Here is a 19985-nt window from a genome sequence, read left to right as displayed (position 1 = left end):
AGATGACACCGGAGTTCTATGTTGCCGATGTCGTCGATGATCACAAGATCAAGGTGGATGCAATGCGCTTGAAAATTAAAAAATTTAGAAAATATGCCATTGCTAGTGAGGCTTGGTATCACTATGCTGTTGGATCAATTGTTACCTTAGTTGCGATCTTGATCGCATTTGTTGTTGCATTTAAATGCTTTAGCTAGAGTTTTGTATGTTGTTTTATGAGAACAAGTGTGTATGAACTTTATGCATGAACTTGTATTAATTTGGTCTTTTCGGTGTTGTGTAATGAAGATGAACCGGCAATGGATGTACGATGACCGATGCTCTCCCCAGTTCATTACTGGCGTGGGTACTTTTCTGGACGCGGCTAAGGCAAACAAGCGGGCGGATGGTTTTATCTATTGTCCATGTGCTGGCTGTAAGAATGATCGAAATTACTCTAACTCAAGAACCATTCACGTCCACCTATTTGAGTTCGGTTTCATGCCACACTATAATGTTTGGACCAAGCACGGAGAAAGAGGGGTCCTAATGGAAGAGAATGAAGAAGAAGAGGATGAAGACATCTATCCTGGCCATGGGTTCCCCGAATACGATGGTACAACAACAATGGGGGAAGAAGCTGAGCCGGCAATGCGGGAAGAAGCTGAAGAAGAGGCATCAGCTGAGCCCGCTGATGATTTTGGTCGGGCCATTGCTGGTGCAACGAGAAACTGTGCAAGTGAAAAGGAGAAGCAGAAGTTGAAGGGCATGTTTGAGGATCACAATAAATTGCTGTACCCAAATTGCGAAGATGGCAAGAAAAAACTGGGCACCACACTGCAATGGAAGGCAGAGAATGGTATACCTGACAAGGCATTTGAAAAGTTGCTGATAATGTTAAAGAAGATGCTTCCAAAGGACAACGAATTGCCCGACAGTACATACGAAGCAAAGAAGGCTGTGTGCCCTCTAGGATTAGAGGTGCAGAAGATACATGCATGCCCTAATGACTGCATCCTCTACCGCGGTGAGTACGAGGAACGGAATGCATGCCCGGTATGCGGTGCATTGCGCTATAAGATCAGATGCGGTGACCCTGGTGATGTTGAGGGCGAGCGCCCCAGGAAGAAGATTCCTGTCAAGGTGATGTGGTATGCTCCTATAATACCACGGTTGAAACGTTTGTTCCAAAACAAAGAGCATGCCAAGAATATGCGATGGCAGAAAGAAGACCATAAAAAAAGACGGGAAGCTGAGAGGACTCGCCGACGGGTCGCAGTGGAGAAAAATCGAGAGAATTTGGAAGGACTTTGCAGTTGATGCAAGGAACGTATGGTTTGGTCTAAGTGCAGATGGCATTAATCCTTTTGGGGAGCAGAGCAGCAATCATAGCACCTGGCCAGTGACTCTATGTATGTATAACCTTCCTCCTTGGTTGTGCATGAAGCGGAAGTTCATTATGATGCCAGTGCTCATCCAAGGCCCTAAGCAACCCGGCAATGACATTGATGTGTACCTAAGGCCATTAGTTGAAGAACTCTTACAGCTGTGGAATGGAAAAGGTGTACGTGCGTGGGATGAGCACACAGGGGAGGAATTTGACCTACATGCATTGTTGTTTATAACCATCAATGATTGGCCTGCTCTCAGTAACCTTTCTGAACAGACAAACAAGGGATACCAGACATGCACGCACTGTTTAGATGACACCGACAGTATATATTTGGATAACTGCAAGAAGAATGTGTACCTGGGACATCCTTGATTTCTTCCGAGAAGGCATGCCGTAAGAAAGAAAGGCAAGCATTTCAAAGGTGAGGCAGATGACCGGAAGAAGCCTCGCCACCGTACTGGTGATGATATACTTGATATGGTCAAGGATTTAAAAGTAATCTTTGGTAAGGGTCCTGGCGGACAATCTGTTCCGAATGACGCTCACGGACGCGCACCCATGTGGATGAAGAAATCTATATTTTGGGACCTACCCTATTGGAAAGACTTAGAGGTCCGCTCTGCAATCGACGTGATGCACGTAACGAAGAATCTTTGCGTGAACCTGCTAGGCTTCTTGGGAGTGTATGGGAAGACAAAAGATACACCAGAGGCATGGGAGGACCATCAACGTATGCACGGAGAAGACATCATGCATTAGGGTCGTGCCAGCTATGCTCTTACCAAAGAGAGAAGGAAATCTTCTTTGAATGCCTGCTCAGTATGAAGGTCCCGTCTGGCTTCTCGTCGAATATAAAGAGAATAATAAATATGGTAGAGAAAAAGTTCCAGAACCTAAAGTCTCATGACTGCCACGTCATTATGATGCAACTGCTTCCGGTTGCATTGAGGAGGCTTCTACCAAAAATGTTCGATTAGCCATTGTGAAGCTATGTGCATTCCTCAATGCAATCTCTCATAAGGTAATCGATCCATAAAGCCTGCCAAGGTTAGAGAATGATTTGGTGCAATGTCTTGTCAGTTTTGAGTTGGTGTTCCCACCATCCTTCTTCAATATCATGACGCACGTCCTAGTTCACCAGGTCGAAGAGATTGCCATTCTGGGTCCTGTATCTCTACACAATATGTTCCCCTTTGAGAGGTTCATGGGAGTCTTAAAGAAATATGTTCATAACCGTGCTAGGCCAGAAGGAAGCATCTCCAAGGGCCATGAAAATGAGGAGGTCATTGAGTTTTGTGTTGACTTTATTCCCGACCTTAAGCCGATTGGTCTTCCTGAATCGCGGCATGAGGGAAGACTGCGTGGAAAAGGCACGCTAGGGCCGAAAGCAATAATATCTATGGATGGGAGTTCTTGGGCGCAAGCACACTACACAGTTCTACAAAATTCCTCCTTGGTGGCTCCGTATATGGAGGAACACAAGAATATTATACGCTCCAAACACCCGGAGCAGTCTGAAGACTGGATTACACGTGAACAAAAGGGGACTTTCCCCGGTTGGTTGCAGACACGTCTCATGCATGACGACGCTGTTGAAGATGATCTGTACTTGCTGTCCTAGTCACCATCTTCGAATATAATGACTTTCAAAGGGTACGAGATAAATGGGAATACATTTTACACGATCGCCCAAGATAAAAAGAGCACCAACCAAAACAGTGGTGTCTGTTATGATGCAACCAACTTTCAGGACACATATTATGGTTACATAGAGGAGATATGGGAACTTGACTATGGACCTGATGCAAATGGGTCAATATGACTGGAGGCGGGGTACAGGTGGACCCACAGTACGGAATGACAACAGTGGATCTCAACAATCTTGGGTACACAGACGACTCATTCGTCCTAGCCAATGATGTGGCTCAAGTTTTCTATGTGAAGGACATGTCTAGCAAACCTAGAAAAAGAAAAGATAAGGATGCGAATACATCATATGATGAGCCAAAGCGCCACATAGTTCTTTCAGGGAAAAGAAACATCGTGGGAGTGGAGGACAAGACAGACATGTCAGAAGATTATGAAAAGTTCCATGAAATCCCTCGCTTCACAGTGAAGACTGACCCAAGCATCCTGTTAAATTATGAAGATTCTCCATGGTTACGGCACAAAGGGACACACTCGAAGAAAAAGATTTATACCCAAAGATCCCACTCTAGGATGTGACCGGCCTTCACTGTCATCACTTCCTTCTCTAGTGAGAAATTTTGTAGAATTTTGTAGAGATAACCGGTACACAGATTCTTTGGTATCTTCAATTATGCAATACTTTCTGTAATGGATATCTGAACTATTATTTCTATTATGTCCCTGTTTAAGTATGGTTTGTGTGTAAGAATATTTAGTATGATGTGAGCAAGCTTTCTGAAGCATTGTGATGTATGTGATGAAGATTGTCCATGGGCACTAAACATGAAGATCTGATCCCCAAACGGCATGTAGCAGATGTCGCATCGCAATGCCTCCACCTCAATGGTGTAAGCCCCAGCGGATTCTTCTTCTTCCTCAATGGTGTAGGCCGGTAAACGAGCCCTGGGAGGAAGAAGAATAAGGATCCGCTGGGGCTTACACCATTGAGGCGGAGGCATTGCGATGCGACATCTGCTACAGGCCGTTTGGGGATCAGATCTTCATGGTTAGTGCCCATTGGGAGCATCTCCTACGAACATGCAGGTGAGAGGAGCTCGAGTGGTTAGCTGCATCGGGGCTTATAAACCTCTCCGAGCCCCTCTCAACTAGCGAGGTGGGACTAAACTTCCTACGCCCCTCGCCGTGCCAGCGTTTAATCCTGGTTCGTGGCTCAAACCGGGATTAAAGGACCCCCTTTAATCCTGGTTGGAGCCACCAACCGAGACGAAAGGTCTCTGCTTCCCGCCCTGTCGGCTGCTGAAAAAGACCTTTCGTCCCGGTTGGTGGTTACACCGCAATAAGCAAGAATTATAATATTAACTCATCTATTACAAAGGGATTTTATTTTTTTAAACTTATTTCAACTCCAGACTTTTTGTGCGTTCAGTATGCACCATTCAAAGCCAGGTCATCAATTTTCAACCCTTTCTGACTTCATTTGCTATTTTCCATGCATTTACTGATTTGTTTGAGCTAAATGACCCTTAAATTGAAAAGCACTACAAATGAACTCTGAAAAGGTTGAAAGTTGGCATGGTATCATCATTTCACCCACATAGCATGTGCTAAAAAGTTGAGAGGGTCACGGCAAAAACTGGATGCACTTCGTGTACAAAATGGACAATCTCTTTCGAAGTATCAGGGTTTCGGACCAAAACTCATCTATTACAAAGGGATTTCCTTTTTTAAAATTTATTTCAACTCCAGACTTTTTGTGCGTTCAGTATGCACCATTCGAAGCCACGTCATCAATTTTCAACCCTTTCTTACTTCATTTGCTATTTTCCATGCATTTACTGATTTGTTTGAGCTAAATGACCCTTAAATTGAAAAGCACTACAAATGAACTCTGAAAAGGTTGAACGTTGGCATGGTATCATCATTTCACCCACATAGCATGTGCTAAAAAGTTGAGAGGGTTACGGCAAAAACTGGATGCACTTCGTGTACAAAATGGACAATCTCTTTCGAAGTATCAGGGTTTCGGACCAAAACTCATCTATTACAAAGGGATTTCCTTTTTTAAAAACTTATTTCAACTCCAGACTTTTTGTGCGTTCAGTATGCACCATTCGAAGCCACGTCATCAATTTTCAACCCTTTCTTACTTCATTTGCTATTTTCCATGCATTTACTGATTTGTTTGAGCTAAATGACCCTTAAATTGAAAAGCACTACAAATGAACTCTGAAAAGGTTGAAAGTTGGCATGCTATCATCATTTCACCCACATAACATGTGCTAAAAAGTTGAGAGGGTTACGGTAAAAACTGGATGCACTTCGTGTACAAAATGGACAATCTCTTTCGAAGTATCAGGGTTTCGGACCAAAACTCATCTGTTACAAAAGGATTTCATTTTTTAAAATAAACTAAGAACTACCAAATTGAATATAATGATAAAACACACTAATATTAAACAGTAGAAAAAAGAATCACTGAAAAATCTATTTTTAAAGTAAAGTTATTCACAAATTAGTGATTCACACAAATTTCCAATAATTCAAATTTAAACTATTCAAATTTGAAAACTACTGGCACTAACAGAAAGTTTATAATTTATTTTAACTAAAGCAAAAAGATTCACAAAGAAACTCTAAATAAAGCAAAAAACAACTCAGAAACAAAAGAAAATAAATAAAGCAGAAATAAATAAATTAAAAAAATGCCCGCCTATTGGGCCATCATGGCCTGCATACGACTAGAAACCCAACTTCTAGTTGGGCCAGGACGCAGGCCCGCACGGCCCACTTGGCAAGACAGTTTGTTAGGCCCAGACAGGCCTACTATAGAGAGGAGCTCGACAGGGTAGCCGCGCCGGGGCTTATAAACTGCTGCAAGCTCCTCTCAACTAGCGAGGTCGGACTAAACTTTTGGCACGGGAAGCCAGACCTTTAGTCCCGGTTGGTGGCTCCAACTGCGACTAAAGGCCACCAACCGGGACTAAAGGTCTGTGCTTCCCGCCCTTTGGGCTGGTGAAAACAGACCTTTAGTCCCGGTTGGTGGCACCAACCGGGACTAAAGGGGGGCCTTTAGTCCCGGTTGGTGCCACCAACCGGGACTAAAGGGCGTAGTATATAAGCAAGACTTGGAAAAATTTCCTCAATCTTCTTCCTCCCCAGTCTTCTTTCTCTCTCGCTCCTCTGCCCCGACGCCGAACCACCGCACGCCGCCGCGAAGCCCTGGCCCGAGCCGTCCCCGAGCATCGCTGACCGTCACCGGACCTCCTCGCCGTCCTCCCCGAGCATCGCCGCCCCCGAGCCCGCTCCTCGTCGATCGCCGCCCCCGATCAAGCCCTCCTTGTTGTCGCCGCCCCACGGTGAGCACCTCCTCCCCCTCTTCTTCAAATGGATAGATGGATGGATGGATGGATGAATTCATGGCATGCATGAACCCTAGCTATATAGTTCATCACTTTGTTTGAAATTTTGTATATATGGATGAATACATTGTGTGAATATGTGTTGATGAATGTATGGCAGAAATTAATAGAGGTGTGTTGATGAATGTATAGATAGATTGTATGGATATGTTGTAGTTAATCTTTTAAATTTGTATGGATATGTTGGACTTGGTTTTTTCTCAATGTATATTGCAATTAGTGGATGAATGCATATGTATGGATATATATAGAATGCATAATGTTGATTTTCTGTTTTAATGGATGTATAGAAGTATGCTTAATTAATTAGTGTTTCTCTTTTTCTGTTTTTTAATTTAATTTATATAATGTTGTATATCATAGTATAGAAAAAATTGCATATAAAAAAGTTGCATAGGAAAAAGTTGACCATCGTCGGGCGAGTCCCCGATGGTCGCCAGACGAGTCCCAGACAGTCGCCGAGCGAGTCCCCGACGAACGTCGGGCGAGTCGTCAACGATCGTCGGGCGAGTCCCCGACGGTCAACTAAGAGAATCTCTGTTATGATTAAGTGTAGAGACAATGTGACTAAGTGTTATTAAATTTGTTTTCATAATTAAGCATTTGTTCTCGACGCCGACGATGCCTGGCATGCATCCTCGACGTCGACTCGAGCTCGGCGGATCAGGAGGCCTGCTTGGTCGGAGGGTCGGCCATGTCCGGGATTGGGCTCCGCCGGGCTGGTACTGGAAGGTGCTACCTTCCGGGGGGTGCAGCTTAGTGAGGAGCCAGCCCGTCGTCAACCCGGAGCTCCTTTTGTGGCGGTCGCGTGGGCCACTGTCGATGCCGAGGCTTGAGTCCCCCGCGGAGGTAGTACATCAGCGTGTCATTAAGGAGAACGCGCACGTCCGTCGCTATATGGTTGCGTTGGAGGACAAGTTGGACAATACCTGGAAGGTTCTTCAAGGATCTCACATTAGCGATGATCCTATGATGGTTCCTTCTCTTTGGGTGTCCACCACCCGCGCCGAGACCCGTCGTTCGCTAGGGTTCTAGGTGATGATTATTAGCTAGTGTTGGTGGTAATGACTATATGATTATGTATTCGAGACGATGTATTCGGGACGATGTATTCGATATTATATTATTAATCGATAATATTCGAGACGATATTATTAATCAATATTAATTAATTATCTGGATTATCTACTATTGAATACTAAATTGTTTTATCTTTCTTATGGATTAGTAAAATAAAAGCTATGGACAATACCGGCAGAGACGGAGAAGAGACTCTGTTTGACATCATACGCTCATCACCGCGCCCAGATGAGAATGAAGAAGATGACGGCTCGCAATATCTGAACAATACCGGTGACAGTACGATATTTGATGAAAACGAAGAAAGAGATGAAGACGATGATGACGAAGGAAATGTTGATCTTCAAATATCAAAGACCGGTGAGGTATATATTTATATAAGGCATCTGGTGATCATCACATTTTTGAATTGATTTGTATATATATTAACGAATTGATCTTTCTTCTTTTAGCCCTCCGGATCTTCTACAAGCGACAGGCAAGTTTGAGGCCCGGCCAAAAAGTTGCTGTCTGGCGCAAAGTACAACATTGACACCATCGACACAAATGGCAAACCGCTTCAACCTAGGGAGAATGCGCTCAAATTCATTCGTCAATGCGGAGTTCTTGTCAGGGACGCACTCCCGATCTCCGCTCAATTATGGAAAAAGCCAGCAAAGGTTGAACCAGGAGTTACTTGGGTCGACGAAAGAGCAAAAGAGAACCTTTGGGGAGAGCTCATATCACATTTCACCCTACCAGATCATTTCACAGAGCAACAGAGGGAGAAAGTCAAGAAGCATGCTCTACAGAAGATGGCAACAGCATTCAACAACCACAAGAAAAATATATGGGCCGATTACGTCGACAATGACAAGAAGATTCCAGAATTCAAGGGAACACTGGAGAAGCAAAGACCACACTGGGATGATTTCGTGACGTTCAAGGAATCGGAAAAATTTAAGGAACGGTCGAGGAAAAACAAGTTGAATGCTGAGAAGAAGTGGCACCATCGTCTGGGGCCAGGTGGCTACCAGGCGGCATTGCCGAAGTGGGATAAGGCTGAGCAAGAGATGCTTGTTGTAGGGGTGGAACCATGTACATTGAGCTGGCCCGACAGGTGCAGGAGTTTCTTTTTTGTGCACGGGGGGAAGTTGGACCCATCGACAGGGGATGTAATGGAGCGGGCAAGTCTTAAAGATGCCCCCAAGGAGTTACTGGACGCTATAAAGGATGCAATAGAAGAAGCTCGAACGGGGGCGTTCACGCCCAATAGAGAGAACGATGAGCTTACGCGCGCCCCGAAGAATCCTGAACACCCAGGAAGAACACGAGGCAAAGACGTTGTTCCATGGATTGAGGGGTTTGTGGACTGGAACGCCGACTACAGAAGTCGTGCGAGAAAGAAGACGCAGGAGGAGCAGAAGAAGAGGGATGATGCACGCCGCCTGGATGAGTTGGAACACGCTATGAAGCGGGCGCAGGAGCAGATCAACACACTTAGCCAGGAAAGGGCGTCTCAGCAGCGGCAGCAGGAGTAGATCGATCCAGCATTGGATAGCACCGTCCCATCTATGCCGTGAAGCAGCGTGGGTTCCGCCCCGGCCGATGATGCAGTCCACCCTGTGGATGATATCGAAGATAGTACTACTTGTGAGCTGCACATCAAAGTGAAGAACGTATCCATAAAGGTGGCGGACGGCTATGCTTTACCAAATCCCCCTGACGCAACATTCCATTGCAGTTCGATTCCAGCTGGCTATGCTCGTGTAGGGGTTGATGATGTGTTGTCAACATATTACAACCTAGAGCTTGACATTCCTGGAGGTGACGACGAGCGCACACTGGGAGAGGCCAAACATCGTCACATTCTATGGAGAAAGGATTGCATCGTCTTTCCAAGGCCATCGACTCCTGCTCAAATAAGTCAGCCACCATGTCAGCCGACTCCTCCTCCTCCAAGTTCGACACCGTGTCAGCCGACTCCTCCTCCTCCAAGTCTGCCACCGCGTCAGCAGACTCCTCCTCCACCAACTCCGGCACCGCGTGAGCCGACTCCTCTTCCTCCATGTCCGGCACCGCCTCAGCCGACTCGTTCTCCATGCCCGGCACCACGTCAGTGGTCTCCGCCTCGACAACAGTGGAAGAGAGGTGCCACATCTACGGCGGCTAGCGGTACAAAAGGGAAGAAATCCAGAAATGAATTTGGTCCTCCCCTCACGCCTCTTCCGATTTTGCCTTACCACCGCACTGATGCTGAAGGGGACGCCATATCGGATGCCCAAGTGAAGGCCCAGTTTAGACCAAAACCGCCCCCGCCGCCAAAGGAGAAAGTACCCGAGGCTGTCGTAAAACACTTTGTTGATAATGCTCAACCGCCGGCTGTAAAGGAAAGAGACTCAGGCTATGTGCGCAGTATCAAGCAGTCATGCCGTGCACGAAGTGAGAAGTAGCAGTCGAGCTCAAGCTCGAGCCAAGCACTTGGCCAAAAAAAGAGGAAAACTGTTCCCCAGCTGGGAGAACAGGTAGTGCAATCGGTCCCCCCGCTCATTGTACAACAAACACATCCGCGCATCGATGAAAAGCTGATAACCGCCGATCTTATAAGGCAGTCTAAAGAGTCCGGTGTTAGTATCGAAGCACTCCTAGGCTTCGAGGAATTCCTCGTGCTTAAAGAGGAGGAACTACATTGGAAATATGTCCGCGACAAACCTCTAGTCAAGCCAGAGCAGATCCCGCTTCTACCAACGAACATGTACAAGTTGCATGACTGGTACACGAGAGTAACAAAAGAGCACCATCGAGAGTCCCTCATGGTGAACGTCAAGCCAGAGCATTACTTCCATGGAAAAGCTCTGTTTGTTGAATATACGGAATTTTATCATGTCTTCAATAGAGACACACTCGACATAAGTATCCTCAGTTCCTATTGTCTGTAAGTGATTTCTTTCTGTAATTTAAGTCTCTAGCTAGCTATGCTCATTCATTGCCTGCAATTAATTATCCTCACTATATTCTTTTCTGTGGTATTATGCAGAATGAAGATGCTCGAAATGAAAAAAGTTGGATGCTATGGCGTTGGGTTCATTGACCCAAATACCGTTAATGAAGAGATATGGCAACGTCATAGAAAAGAAACAGAGGAAAACTTGCTAAAGTTTTTGGTGGAGCAAAATACCGAACCAGAAATACTGTTTCCTTACATCTACGGGTGAGTGTTACTATATATCTTGTAATACAAATTCTATTTATGCTTACTAGATGTTAATAAGTGTAGTTGATGAGTTATATATGCACATGCCCACTTAATTATACAAACGTGTGCGCCTGCATGCAGTTGCCATTGGATCTTGCTAGTCATTGAACTTGACGAGGGAAAAGTTACAGTACTGCACTCAATGAAGGGTACAGATCCAAAATACTACTTGAACGTTAGGGGGATGCTCGACAGGTAATTTCAATCATTATCGCACTATATGTCAGCCACTTTAGTTCATTTCCTGATATCAGCTAGTTAATAACTTCTTCATTCATTTTCTTTGCCGGCGGGCAGGGCTTTTGGAAAGTTCAAGGAAAAGGTGAAAGGCCCTTGGAAAGAAGAGCTGACATTTGTGCGACCCAGGGTAATAATTAATTATGTACTACTATCTAGCTACGTCTGCACATCTCTCTTTAATTCTACTTTGATCACAATACCATTATCATGCTTGATTAATTATTATCCGATTGAATTCTATTCTCGTAAAGTGCATAAGGCAAGCGGAGGGGACTAATTTATGTGGCTACGTAGTTTGCGAGCACATGCGCATGAAGACGTCCGAAAGGACCCTAACGGACAGAAACCTTTGGGTACGTTTGCCAGAACACAATTCACAAATCTTTTTTTCATGATCTAATATATATACACACAACTAATTCATATATCCATATTGATCTCCTTTTTTAATAAAGTTGCTCCAGATGCGGGATCAGCTCCTAGAAGATGACGCGTGAAAGCAATTCAAGAGGAAATAGCGGAATTTTTTCTCGAGCAGGTCATAGATCCCAATAGAGAATACTATTACCCGCTGTAATGCATGCATTGTAATGGTCTGCAAATTGTAGGAGAATTTTTTTGTACCAAGTTGTATATATATACGTTTGTGTGTATGTGAATGCATGCATGGTCGAATTCGATGATATATATATTTGATCAGTTCTACGAGAAATTCTATATATATATATATATATATATATATATATATATATATATATATATATATATTATGCATAACGTGTGCAGTACGTAGTACCGTCAAATATGTTTGAAATGAAAAATAATTAAATGAAAAACACAAAATTAATTGAAAAATAATTAAACCATAATTCATAAAACAAAAAATTAAATGGAAAACTAATAACCTTTTAGTCTCGGTTGGTGTTACCAACCGGGACTAAAGGGTCCCCAGCCCACGGCGCCGGCTCGTGCCATGTGGCTGGCCTTTAGTGCCGGTTCGTGCTGAACCGGGACTAAAGGGGGGGGGGGGCTTTAGTCGCGACACGTTAGTTCCGGTTTTGGAACCGGCACTAAAGGCCCTTACAAACCGGGACTACAGCCCGATTCTGCACTAGTGCACTGTCGCGCAGCCACCCCCCACCAGTAGACCACCACGATAGGGGGCGGTCATCCTCGGCCAAGGCCGCCCTCGGCCCGCACCGCCAGGTGGTCAGATCAGGACACACTGCCGCCGACTTGCTACAAACGCCGTCCCCAAGCACCACGCATGCACCTCCAGCCCGCCGACTATTGCGCAGCCACCACATGCCAGTCGCATCCCTACGCCAGCACGCAGCCGCGCAGCAACGCCCAGTGCCAAGCGCTGCTCCCAAATCGGTTGCCCTGTCCCGCGCAAAGGTCGCCGCATGTGGCGACGCACCAATCCCCGCCGCCGTCTCCACCAAGGAGGGGGATGAGAGGAAGAGGGGGTCCCGACGGTGACGGCTAGGGTTCCCCCTCGGTCGTACACCAATTTCTCTATTTTTACTGAATTTCGGTCTATGTTTCTAAGATTCCCCTGATATATAACAAGGAAGGAAGAAAATAACTAGGTGTTCTCTAGATGTACTCCAGTTTGGTATACTATTTGTTTTAAGAAATTTTTTTTGCGAGAAATATTTTTTTTAAGAATTTGTATACCCTTTTTGTGGAAAGCCATCTCTTCGATACAACAAGATAGCCGATTCTAATTGTTGTTGTTGTTGTTGTTGTTGTTGTTGTTGTTTTCATGCTACATTGTTGCTACTGTTCCTAAATGTATCCTACGAAAAACAAGTTGATCACCATTGCCTTTTTCCAGGTTAACTTTGATAGCTCGAGACATTTTCTTTGACTTACTATTTGGGAAGCTATTTTAGGAAAGTGTCAATGCTACCTCGGAGGTTTATTTAACATCTGATGGGTATCAACAAAAATTATGACATAACAACGATGTCTAGAACAGGAAGTGTGCTTAGCACTCAATGGTATATTTTATATGTTTGCTGGATTATAGTAGATTCAAACCGTGTTTTAAGAGCTCCAACATTTTAAGATTTGTGAGGGAATTCAACCACACATTCTAAATAGCGCAACCTGGCTGGAATTCCGATATATCTAGATGACAACGTATATTTCCGGTTAGTATTCCAACGAGCGCGGACAGGTATATTTATATATTTCATTATCGTAACATTCAAGATACAAACAATTTGTATGATTATATTCAAGATAATATTAATTTAGATAATTGCAGGGATGTGTCTCGCTATTCTTTTTTACTTCATGCTTTCGCGGAACAGTCAAGAATTTGTTCATCCGGGCGGCACGGTTAGTATTTTCCATTGCATATTTTTGGACCTTTCACGTGAATTTATGCTAACTACATCTATTGCAGATAAAGAATGGTTATGAATTGAGGAAGCAGTTTTTATTATACTTGCTCAGATATCTTGCGAATGAAGCTAAAGAAAACATTCCTGATATTGTGCGAGAATATCTTAAACACATCAAATAGATCTTAACTGGTAAAAAATTATTAGTTGGATTATCGCTCTCTATATACTCCCGTGTTGCTCCCCGCGAGCGGCCCGGTAGCAACCCTGGCCGCTGCTAGCCAGCCACCACCACCTCGATTCCCCTCGCTGCCGCCGGCGCGCGCCGCCAGGCAAAGCTCACGCAGCGTCGGCGGCGGCGGTGTCCTTTCTTCCTCTCGCGAGGCACGGCGGCACAGGGTTGCACAGCTGGGCAGAGGAGCGAGGACCGGCGAGTCGTCTTCGGGTTCGCGGCGATGAGTGGTAGCAAGGTCGCGCTTGAGGCTGGCGGAGGCGCATGGGCTCGGCGCTAGGCTGGTGAGTTGGGTGGTGCACGGATCTGGCGCGGTCACCGCTGACTCGCCGGTTTGCTGCTCGGGCCTTGGTGCAGACTAGGGGCGGCACCTTTGCTCGTGGGCGTGGGCAGCGACTTCCCTGCGGAGGTTGTTGGGGCGTGCTCTGGCCTTGGCGTGCAGGTGCGCCGCAGATTTGGAGGGGGAGTGGGAGATGCGGAGGTGGTCAAGTGGCTAGGTGTGCAACAAGCAGGCGGGCCATGCAGAGGTGAAGTCTCCAAGGGGGTTGACGCGAGGCCGGGCCCAGATGTGGTGGTGCTCGTTGGCCAACATGGGAAGTTCCAGCATCAATGTCTGCCTGCGGTGGCAGTAGCCGTGGGTAGGCTTCTGTGGCTTGTGGCCTCTGCTAAGGGTTGTTGGAGGTGGACCACGCAGTGGCCCGGCGAGAAGGTGGTGAGATCCATCCGGATTTGGCTCTGGCGGATCGATGGAGGACTTGCTGATGCATGCTGCGTGGGGTCGAGAGGCTGACCCGGGTGAAAGCCTGTCTCCGGCATGTTCGGAGCCGGCGATGTCGACACCTTCGAGCGCCGTTTCCATTGGCATCGCCGAGGTACTCTTAGCCCAACATTTGCAGCTTCGGGGGAAACCCTAGATCCGTGTGATCGGATGGTGATGGTGCCTTGGCATCGTATCCCCTCTTGAGGGCTTCGTCTTTGGATCTAGGCATCGGCAAGCGGGACCAATGGAAGATGGCGGTGTTGGCGCCAGGGCTCTTGTGGCAACGATAATGGGAGTACGCAGTGTCGGAGGCGCGGCAATGGTTGCATTAGTCGCCTCTCCTCCGGCGTGTTCGTGGGATTACCTCGGGTCATCTTGTTGCGGTGAAGTCGGAGCTGCGGCGGAGGAGCCTCGGTGCCAATGATGACATACAACCCAAAACGTCATATGTAGGTCGTGTGTGTTTTGGGCGTTGCCGCATGTGGCATCTTAAATTATGCTGAATATGTAAGACAATTTTTAACGGTTGCCATTGTAAATTTGCCTCAACGGCGAGCAGAGCACGCGCAGGGAGAGCGCGCCGCGGCCACCTCAACGGCGAGCAACCACACTTGCATATTACAATTCCGTATGCCATCCGTGTTCAGCGAGGAGAACGCGGGCCCACGTACGCCATCCCGGAACCTTTTCGGGCTTCGAGCCCAAAACAATTCATAAATTTTTGGCTTGTTGCCCGTCACATTCCAGATTACCACGCAACAAGTAATTGCAAATATGTACACACCGATCAAACCTAAACATGTTCCCACTTAGCACTGGGCTATAAAAACTACCTACTCGAAAATTACTGCACATTCCTCTCCTCATCACCAAAAAAGGTCCTTCCTGTCAAGTCGTTCCGCCATGACCGGTAGGAGGAGTTTCATCAGGTCGACATATAACCAGGGAGCAAAGACCAAGGCCGCAGAAGCACTAGAGAGGTCCCGCTGCTACGCGGCAGCCGCAGCAGAGATGTCCTGGCGCGCCGCGGAGCCCTCGAACGAGCTCTCGCGACGAGCTGGCGGTGCTGAAGTCCTTGGCCAGCGACGACGACATTCTCGCTGGCCTAATTAAGCAGCAGGAGCTGGTCGATGGTACGTCCATTTTGCATCATGTTTCCCAACTGTTATGTATACTGTTTTATGCATAATAATGCTTTATGGAGTGATTCTAATGCCTTTTCTCTCATAATATGCAAGGTTTACACAAAGAGGGAGAATACTCAGAGCTGGAATTCTGGACCTGAAAAAGCTACGTCAGAGATACCTATTCTGCACATCTCCAAATGAGCTAAAATTTTACGGAGAATTATTTTGGAATATATAATAAATATTGGAGCAAATAACCACCAGAGGGGGCTGCCTGGTGCCCACAAGACACTAGGGCGCCCCAGGCCCCCCTCGGCGTGCCCTGGTGGGTGGTGGGCAGCCCAGCCCACCTCCGGTACCCATCTTCTGGTATATAAGGTCTTTTGACCCAGAAAAAATAAGGAGAGGACTTTCGGGATGGAACGCCGCCGTCTCGAGGCGGAACTTGGGCAGGAGCACTTTTGCCCTCCAGCGGAGCGATTCCGTGGGGGGGACTTCCCTCCTAGAGGGGGAATCGAAGGCATCGTCATCACCAACAACCCTCACATCTTTGCGAGGCCAATCTTCATGAACATCTTCAACAACACCACCTCCTCTCAAACCCTAGTTCATCTATTGCGTTCAATCTTTGTACCGGAACCTCAGATTGGTACCTGTGGGTGACTAGTAGTGTTGAATACATCTTGTAGTTGATTACTATATGGTTTATTTGGTGGAAGATTATATGTTCAGATCCATTATGCTATTTAGTACTCCTATGATCTTGAGCATGAATATCATTTGTGAGTAATTACCTTTGTTCTTGAGGCCATGGAAGAAATCATGTTGCAAGTAATCATGTGAATTTGATATGTGTTCGATATTTTGATGATATGTATGTTGGATTCCCTTAGTGGTGTCATGTGAACATTGACTACATGACACTTCAGCATCTTTAGGCCTTAGGGAATGCATTGTGGAGTAGTTATTAGATGATGGGCTGCTAGAGTGACAGAAGCTTAAACCCTAGTTTATGCGCTACTTCGTAAGGGACTGATTTGGATCCATATGTTTAATGCTATGGTTAGATTTTATCTTCATACTTTTCTCGTAGTTGCGGATGCTTCTGAGGGGGTTAATTATAAGTGGGAGGTTTGTTCAAGTAAGAACAGCACCCAAGCATCGGTCCACCCACATATCAAATTATCAAAATAGCCAACGCGATTCAAACCAACATGATGAAAGTGGCTAGATGAAATTCCCGTGTGCCCTCGAGAACGCTTTGCTATTTATAAGAGACCGCCTTGGCCTGTCCTTTGCCACAAAAGGATTGGGCTACCTTGCTACACTTTATTTACTGTTACCGTTACTTGCTCGTTACAAAGTACCTTGCTATCAAACTATCTATTATCGATAATTTCAGTGCTTGCAGACATTACCTTGCTGAAAACCGCTTGTCATTTCCTTCTGCTCCTCGTTGGTTCGACACTCTTAGTTATCGAAAGAACTACGATTGATCCCCTATACTTGTGGGTCATCAAGGCTCTTTTCTGGCACCATTGCCGGGGAGTGAAGCGCTCTTGGCAAGTGGAAATCGGTAAGGAAAAACTTATATTACTTGCTGAAATTTATTGTCACTTGTTACTATGGAAAACATTCCTTTAAGGGGTTTGTTTCGGGTATCTTCACCTCGACCGGAAGCACAATTAGTTACCCCTCAACCTACTGCACCTACTGAAAATATTGGTTATGAAATTACTCCGGTTATGATAGAACAACTGCTAGCTAATCCTTATGCAGGAGACAGAACATAACATCCTAATATGCACTTGATACATGTAGATGAAATTTGTGGATTATTTAAGCTTGCAGGTCTACCCGGAGTAAAACGCGCATTAACTCATCATGACGACAGCACGGTACGCCAGCTTGTTACTGGGCCGGTCCATTTCTAGATCCAGCAGGCGGGGCGGAACGAACAACAGTTTGTCTCGAAAAAACAAATGTGCCGCCCGCAACGAGCTTTGGCCCGCGGCTCGCCTGAAGATGTCATATTATTTTTTTATTTTTTGTTCAAATTTTGTTTCCCCTTTCTTCGCTTATCATACACTTTGTCTATATTTAGAAATATTATAAATCAATAAATACAAAATTAATTATATATTTTTCTAAAAATGTTAATCTTGTATTAAGAAATGTTAAACATGCATAGAAAAATGTTTTTATGTAAACAAAAAATTGACAAAATGAATAAAAAAGGAGAAACATATTAATCATGTGTACGAAAAATGATTATACATTGTAAAAAAAAATCGCATAATTAGAAAAATGTATGTTACAATAAACAAATGTTCACCTATTTAAAAAATGTGTTTGGAACATTTTCAAAAAATGTTTATACAATGTAAAAAATGTATGCATAGTTGAGGAAAGATGGTTTTATCATTAAAATAGTGTTCAATTGTATTTAAAAAATGTTTTACAAGTATTTAAAAAATGATCAAACCATGTTTTTTGTAAAAATGTTAAAAATATATTTGACAAATTTCAAAAGATTAAAAAATGTTTATATGTATACGAAAAATGCAAAACATGTATGAAAAAAGTAGACATCAAAACGTATATTAAAAAAATGTTTATTAGACATTTGGAAAGTGTTAAATGTGTGTAAAAAATGTTCCTAATGTGTAAGAATTTTTGAACAATACATGTGAAATTTTTTTAATGTGATGAATAAAAATAAAAAGAAAAACAAACCAAAAAAAGAAAATCCAACAAAGAAACAAAAGAAAAACAAAAAACCGGAGAAAATGAAGAAAAAAACCCCGAAGATAACAAACAAGGTAGAAAAAACAAATGTAATTAATTAAGAAAGGAAAACCAATGAGAAAACAAAGAAAATATGAGTAAAAATGAAGAAATAAAGAAATTGAGGAAACCCAATGAGAAAACAATGAAAAACGAACAAAGAAAGAATAACCGAGAAAAAGTAATGGGAAAACAGAAAAACCAAAGTATAAATTTAAAAATCCATGAAAACATATAAAACAACTGAAAATACAACAAAGAAACAAAAAAAATGTTCGATTGATAGATAGGAGCAGCAACGACTACCACTAAATGGGCCAGCCCGCTCCTGTGTCGCCGGTAGGCAATACCTATTAGGAATCAGTACGGGCGACACATAGCTGTCGCGACGAACTTCCGTTGCACCCATCTATGCCGTCTTCGGGTTGGCTCCTCTTGCAACCCAGCGCCGCCTAGTCCCCCTGCCAATCTCCATCGCGACTGGCTGGCTTCTCTTGCACCCCTGCGCCGCCTAGCCCCCCGCCAATCTCCATCACGGTGGGCTGCCATTTTCGCCCACTATGCCGCCGTTGGGCTGCCTTCTCCTGCATCATGACTAATTTTCAGCAATATATATGTTTTGATGTCTAACTTTTTCATAGGGTTGTGTACATTTCCCTATAAATATGAGACATTTTCTATACATGTTTGATATTTTTAAATAAATTATTTGCATTTTTTCAAATATATGTTTTGATGTCTACTTTCTTTTAGATATTGTACATTACTGTATACACTTGAAACATTTTTGTATACATATTTATGAATTTTCAAATATATGATCGAAAAAATTCAAATATATGTTTTCGAACATTGTTTTACATACATGTTAATTCTTTCCCAAATCCACGTTGATTTTTTTTGATACAAAACAAAATTTTAAAACTATACAAATATTTTATGCATTCTACAAACATTTTTGAAAATGTCGCAATTATTTTTGAAACTCGTGAACATTTTATTAAATATAGTGTACATTAGTTATTGGGATGTAACATTTTTATGAATTATATTAATATTGTTTTACATTGTATAATTTTTTAATGTCATGTACATTCTTTTAAGCGCATGAACATTTAAAAGTCTCATCTACTTTTTCAATGGTACTAACATTTTGTTAAAGTTGAGTGAACAGTTTTTGACACTACATTTACATTTTTTTAATGTGTGTTGAAGACTTGTAAAAATATTACCAAATTTATTTTTCCATAACATATGTATTAGTGCTTTTGAAAATGTAAGAAAAAGTAAAAAGAAAATAACACACGCGTGACAGTAGCATGATGTAGTAGGCCGGCCCATTGTCGTAGGCGCTTCCGGTGAGACCTATTTTGGTCTCGAAATAAGCGACACATAGTCACTACCTGCCCAGCGCCTTTAGCGCCAGTTAGTGTACTTGGCCCTGCTCGGGAGAAAGCATCCGATCAGATCTAGGGACCTTGATGAGTTTCTTAATTTTTCGGCGGTGTTTGTACTACTGGCTTGATTAACAGATGTGAGGCTGTTTTCCAAAAAAAAGGGGTTGTGTAATACTAGGCGACGTCGGTTACGCCGAGCTACTCAATGCGTCCATCACTTGTGAAATCTTCACGTCTCCGTTGGCTCCCGCGTTGCGTCTACCACGAACCCCCTGCTTCTGCTAGATCAGTTATTTAGTCTAAAAGTGACTTAGGTGATGCGCTATGAGTTC

This window comes from Triticum aestivum, chromosome 1D, assembly GCF_018294505.1.
Source record: "Triticum aestivum cultivar Chinese Spring chromosome 1D, IWGSC CS RefSeq v2.1, whole genome shotgun sequence".
NCBI classification, from domain to species: domain Eukaryota; kingdom Viridiplantae; phylum Streptophyta; class Magnoliopsida; order Poales; family Poaceae; genus Triticum; species Triticum aestivum.
The sequence above is the reverse complement of the archived record's forward strand: the minus strand, read 5'-3'. Positions refer to the sequence as shown.